A 6,077-nucleotide genomic window follows, 5' to 3' on the forward strand; every position below is an offset into this window, starting at 1 on the left:
TTAGCTGGGAAGCAGCTGAGCTGATTTGAACCTAAGTCTATCTGACAGTTAGGACACCCCTCTCACCAGGGAACAATGCATAAAGGCAAATTTGTGGTTCGAATGGGAATTCAAGAAATAGGAGGGCAGGCACGGGTCAGCCCAACGCTCATCTTTGATTGGCAGCACTTTGGCGGGGTGGCAGGGTGATAGCGAGGTGTTTTCCTCTGATACAATGCCTAAGATCACCTGTTCCAATCCCTGCTTAGCCACTTCTGAGCCTTGTCACCTTGGCAAGTTGGCTAACTTCTCTGTGCCTAACTTTCCTTTCCGGAAAATGGAGATAACCATGTTCGCTACCTTATAGCATGTCCTAAGGATTAAATGCGTTCATGTAGTAAAATGCTCTGAAGAGCGTTTGGTAAACAGTGTGAATTACGTTAATGTTCACTGTCATCCCGTCTCGTTCTGTTGTAAACTGTGGGTGTGGGGCTGAGAGAATGGAGCATCTTTGGTGGATTCATTCCTCCCGCTGTTGCCTGGGTCCTTACCCTGACTCTCTTGGCCTTCAGACCCTCTCAAGAGGAGGTTAACCCTGTCTGGCCTTGAGAACTCTCAGTTCTTATATTTCAAGATTGAGCTGGGAGCTCTGGTTAAGTGCCAGCATCTCCTGGAGGCCAGGCTGGATCCAGCTCACCACTGTAAACTCCCCAACCACCTCAAGTTCTTGTTCACTCACGCACACACTCAGTGCCTTTACTGAGCACCTGCTGTGTGCCAGTCACTGTGCAGGGTGCAGGAAAAATAGGAGACAAGGTCCCCACCCTCATGAAGCTCACATGCTAGAGGGGGTGACAGACAGCAGAGAAGTAAACAACAAACAAATGAATATATAATAGAGAAAAATAATGGTAATGAAAATGAAAACAAAGCAAAGCAGGGAAAGGGGTTAGAGAGTGACTGAGAGGGTAACGGTAGGGGTGCAGTGAGTATTTTAGGCTCAAGGAAGTGCCTCTTCTTGGGACACTCTGGGATATTCTGAAATACCTGGGATGGCCAGGTAAAAGTCTCTGGGACTATGTTGCTGACACTGCCATCATTTCTAGGGGGTCTCCTGCCCCCTCCAACACATCCTCCACACTACAGCCAACATGGTCTTTCCAGGTATGATCATGTCACCCACTTGCTTCTCACTGTGGCCAGGATAGGGACTAAAATCTTCATGCAGCCTGTCAGACCCGCCTGGTCAGTCCCTGCCCCTCCCTTAGCCCAGTCGCACCCTCTCCCGTGGTGGGGCCCAGGCAGCTAAGCTGCTGGGAATACCCTTCCTGCTTTTTGCCTTGGTAATACCCATTCTTCCTCTCAGCTTAAATGTCCCTTCCTCCAGGAAGCCTTCTGCAACTGAGTCAGATCCCCAGTTATCAACTGCTACTGACTTCTGAGACTTTTCCTACTTAGCACTTGCAATAAATTCAGCACATAAGGAATCCCATATAAGTGTTTTTCTTCTGCTAGGGTTGAAAGAAAAAAAAGATTATTTCCACCCTGATCTGCAGGTTCAGAATTTATGGGGCTGGCTTCTGCCACCTGCATTTTTAACAAGCCCCCTGGTGCCTACTAAATCATGAGAACCCACCAGTGGAATTCCAAGGCACTCCTGGGGCCTGTTGGATACTTACTAGTTTGTTGGGATCCAAGATAATTGGCTAATTTTGAAATCAGAAAAGAATAAAAACTGCCCCCTTCCTCCAAGGAAAACTTCCTATCCTCAAGAGGGGTTTTCCTGTCAGAATTCCGAGCCCGAGCATTGAACTTCCCCTGAAAAGGCCCAGGATTCCAGTCCTGCCTGGTCTCAATTGGCAGTCAGTGCCTCCTCACCCCACCCTATTTACCATCTTCAGACCTTGCCCTGTTTCAAAGGAGGCCAGGCCCCACTTTACCCATGCCCCCGATGACAGATGACAGGTTGGAGGAGCAAGTGAATTGTGCAAGTTGTTGCAAGTGCCACCCTTGGCCTCTCAGGAGCACAGATTGTTCCTGAGACTTTGTCTTGCTGGAGGCAAAGGGAGACGCTAGCTTACCTCAGCCTGCTCTCTGGGCGTTAGAGCAGGTCTCGGTATTCTCTCTGGCAGCTCCCTGTCGTCTACCCAGTCAGTGCCCCCGACTGAACCTGGGCTGCCCTCCTTGGCACAGAAAACACTGACTTCTTTTTCTTCCCCCTCATTTGCTACCAGGATGTTTTACTGATCATCATTGTAATAGCTAGTGTTTCTTGCCAATTAACTCTTCATACCCATCATCTTAATCTTTACAAAGACCTTATGAGACAGGATTAGTGTTGTACCCAATTTACTGAATAGGAAATTGAGGTCTGGAGAGCTGTGGCAAAGACTGCTCTCTGTCTCCCAATGTTCATTCTAAAGTTTCGCTCTTCTAAAGTAAAAGAAATCCAATTTTTAGCAAGAAACATGCGAATATACTAAAAAGCACCGAATTGTACACTTTAAATGGGTGAATCGTATGCTCTGGAAATTATAAGCTATTTTTAAAAAATCAGTAATGCTGAGGTCGAGAAAGCCTGGACTTGTAGGTAATTAGTTTGACGATAGAAAATTGGAGGATCAGGTTAGGGGACCATGCAGGGCAGGCTGAGGAGTTTGAACTTTAGTACCGCTGACGGGTAACAAGGTTAGTGGATTCATCCCTAGGTGTACATCCATATTTCAGGATTCTTTGAGTACCTCCTGCGTGCTGGGTGTTTTCATGCACATCACCCTGTGTAATCCCTGTGATGGATTTGTAGTTAGGCCTGCATCCCATTGTGGAAATGAGTAAACTGAGGCTCAGAGAGATTTGCTGACTTGATAGAGGCAGCACAACTGGTAAATTGTACAGCTGGGGTCTGAATGCACTTGGATTTGTCCTTGACCCCAAAGGCTTTCCACTGCTGTATGCTGACTCTCAGTGAGCCATCTGCCCTGGCTCTGTCCTGCCACAGCCCTGGTTGCAGCCTGGAGCCCTGGGGGCACCCCAGAAGGCCCTCCCCAGAGTGCTGACGCTAGTCCCAGGCCACAGTTGGCATCTGGCTGGGGGTTAGTTGCTTAGCAACAGGGATGCAGATTTGGCCCTGAGCCAAGGAAACCATCTCTTCAGAGTCTTGGCTTTGGGAACTTCTAGGCAAACAGCCCCAGGAGGGCCTCAGGGAGCCAGAGCCTGGAATGAGTGGGGAAGGCAGAACAGCTATGCCCCTGCGAGGGTTTCTGGAGGTGGGGACACTCGTTCCTTAAGGGAAGACTCAGTTTCAGGGGACAGTGAAAGAAAGCAAGGAGACCCGGGTCAATATTATTATTATAATTATTTTTATTTCCACCACAGCTGTGTTTCTTCAGCACTGTCTGTGTGCCAGGTGCTGTGCTTAGTGCTTTGTATTCCATAATCCTCCCCAAACCCCATGCAATAAGTTACTATTATTACCTCCCTTTTGCAAAGAAGGAATCAGGGCTCATAGAAGTTAATTGACTTGTCATGCAGCAGAAAATGGGGAAGCTGGGAATTGGCCCCAGGCCTCTCTGATACCCCATCTTGGCCTCCATTTCAGTCCGGGCTGGGCATTTGACGGAGAAAATCCACCACGTGGCTCCCAAGGCCCTGTGTGGCCTGTCCCACTCTCCCTGTCGCTCTGCTTGATCCAAACATACCATCCTTGCTTCATTTCCAGCCTCCTTTGGCCATAAGGCCTTTGCACTTGCTGCTTCCTCTGCCTGGGACGCTCTTCTGTTCACTTGGTTTACTCCTACTCGTCCTTCTGGTCTCCAGTGGAACATCATTCATTCATCCATTGATCTGAATATAGTTGTCGCGTGCCTCCCAATGCCAGGTAAACATTAGTAAATAAAATATAGATGACTCCAGTCCTCTCGCAGCTTACAAGCTACTGAAAGAGACAATAAATGAATAGACAAGACAATAAAGACAATTGCAAACTCCCACTTCCCCCGGGAAACATTCCGACTCCCCTGCCCTTTGGCAAGAATAGATCAGAAAACCCTTTTAGATGTGCTCATGGTCTTTCATAGTGTTTAGCTCACTGATGATTAATTAACTAATTAATTATGTAATTATTTAATGCTGTACATTCTGTGAGGCCAGGGACTGTGAGGCTGTACTGTGAGGGTCTGTGAAAAAAATACTGTTATTATCGGAGGAAACTGAGGCACAGAGAGTTTAATCGGCTTGCCCAAGGCCACAGCTGGAAGCTGGTGGAGCAGGGATTTGAACTGATATTTTCAATCAGTAGGTTATGAGTAAGTTAGGAAGAAAGGAAGGAGGGGAAAGAGAGGAAGGAAGGCAGAAGAGAGAAAGCAAAGAAGAAAGGAAGGAAAGAAGAGAGGAAAGAAAGAAAATAGGAAAATAGGAAGAAAGGAAGGACGAACTGAGATCCATGCCAGAAGAGCCCATCATCAGTGGCCGCGCCTTCCTGGCCAGTCAGGTCCCACCCACAGTCGTCCTCTGTCTCACAGTCAAGCCCACCCTGCCTTTCCTGCAGCTGTGTGGCAGCCCAGGGTTGCACAACAGGCTGGGAAGCTCCTTATGTAACCTGCCACCCACCAGTTTGTTTTGGGCCAGGGGGAGGGAGCATGAAGAGGCAACTTTGAATGTCAGAGGGGCCTTTTGGGAACAGCATTCCAACCTCTCTGCTTCTTAGCTGAGCAAACTGAGGTCTCAAGAGTATGATCTCACAGAATCTGAATCCCGCCTAGGTTCTAGAAAGTACTCGGTTACTCTGCCCCAGTGTTCCAGAGAATACATTCTCATAAGTCTGTGAGCCAATAACCTGGGCTTTCTAGGACCTTCTGTGTTCTCATATCAAGGAAGGATTCTGGCCACAGAGCCTCAGAAGACAGTTATATGCAGGGCTGGGGCTAGGAAACAGAAGTCTGGCGTTATGTGCCATGCGGTGTGCTAAGAATTTTACATGAATCCATGCCTCTATGAGTATATAGTGAAGAAAATTTTATGGTCTCTGTTTGACATCATTTTTCCCCTTTTCTTATTATTTTTGTGACCATGGGCAAGTCCCTTCATGTTTGTGAGCTTCCATTTCTGTTTGACATTAGAAGGATGAAGGGACTTACTCAAGCATGCTAGTAAGAAGGAAAGCCAAATTTGTCTATCCACAAATTTCCTGAGTCCTTAATATATGAAAAGTTATTACTAATTTGGGGCAAGAGTGGGCAGAGCTGATTAAGACTGTACGTCTGCTCTCAAGGAGATTACAGTCTTGAGAAGGAATAGTGAATGTGGTTTTTTTCTTGACAAATTATCTGAATCGTTTGATAATGGCTGCCTGCCTGGAGAGCTGCATCCTGGATCTGTGGGGAAATGGTGCCAGTAATGGTTGATTGATTAGTAATGTCTGCCACAGGATCAGACATGGAGCACTAAGTGTTTGCCATGCCTGAAGTTGGAGACAGCAGAGGCAGAATTTGGAATGGCTTTTGAGGTGGCCAGACAGAGCCCACTAAGGTTATTGGGATGATGGCTAAGTGCTGACTCTTGCCATGTGAACCCTGACAGCAATGACCCAGGGAGGTAGCACAGTCGGCATCACTCCTGGCAGGACCCCAGGGATAGCATTTATGCAGTAGTCTGTGTAAATGGCGCCCCCTGGTGCACCAACATGAATATCTCTTGCAGCAGTAGGACATGGCAGCCTGAATAAAGAGGCAGAGAGAGGCCCAGAGAGGTTAAGTCACTTGCCTAAGTCACACAGCGAGCACGTGGCAGAGGTAGGATTTGAGCTGAGGTCTGTCTGACTCCACAGCCCAAGCCTGTAACCACTGTGCCCTCTTGCCCACCACCAATCTGCCAAATCTGGAAAAAGTTCAGTCCCTGACTGAACCTTGGGATATTGCTTAAGTCGTGCAGCTTGCCCACGTGGATTTCCTTGGAGGCATACACAGCAAAGGAGCTCATGCATACACAGTCCCAAGCACAGGGCCTGTGAAAGTAATGCAGAGCGATGAGGAGGAGGGTGGCTGGCTGACTGAACCCTATTTTGAAGCTATGTGTGAGAAGGGCAACCCTAAAAGAGAGAG

This window comes from Pteropus vampyrus, unplaced genomic scaffold (assembly GCF_000151845.1).
Source record: "Pteropus vampyrus isolate Shadow unplaced genomic scaffold, Pvam_2.0 Scaffold23, whole genome shotgun sequence".
NCBI lineage: Eukaryota > Metazoa > Chordata > Mammalia > Chiroptera > Pteropodidae > Pteropus > Pteropus vampyrus.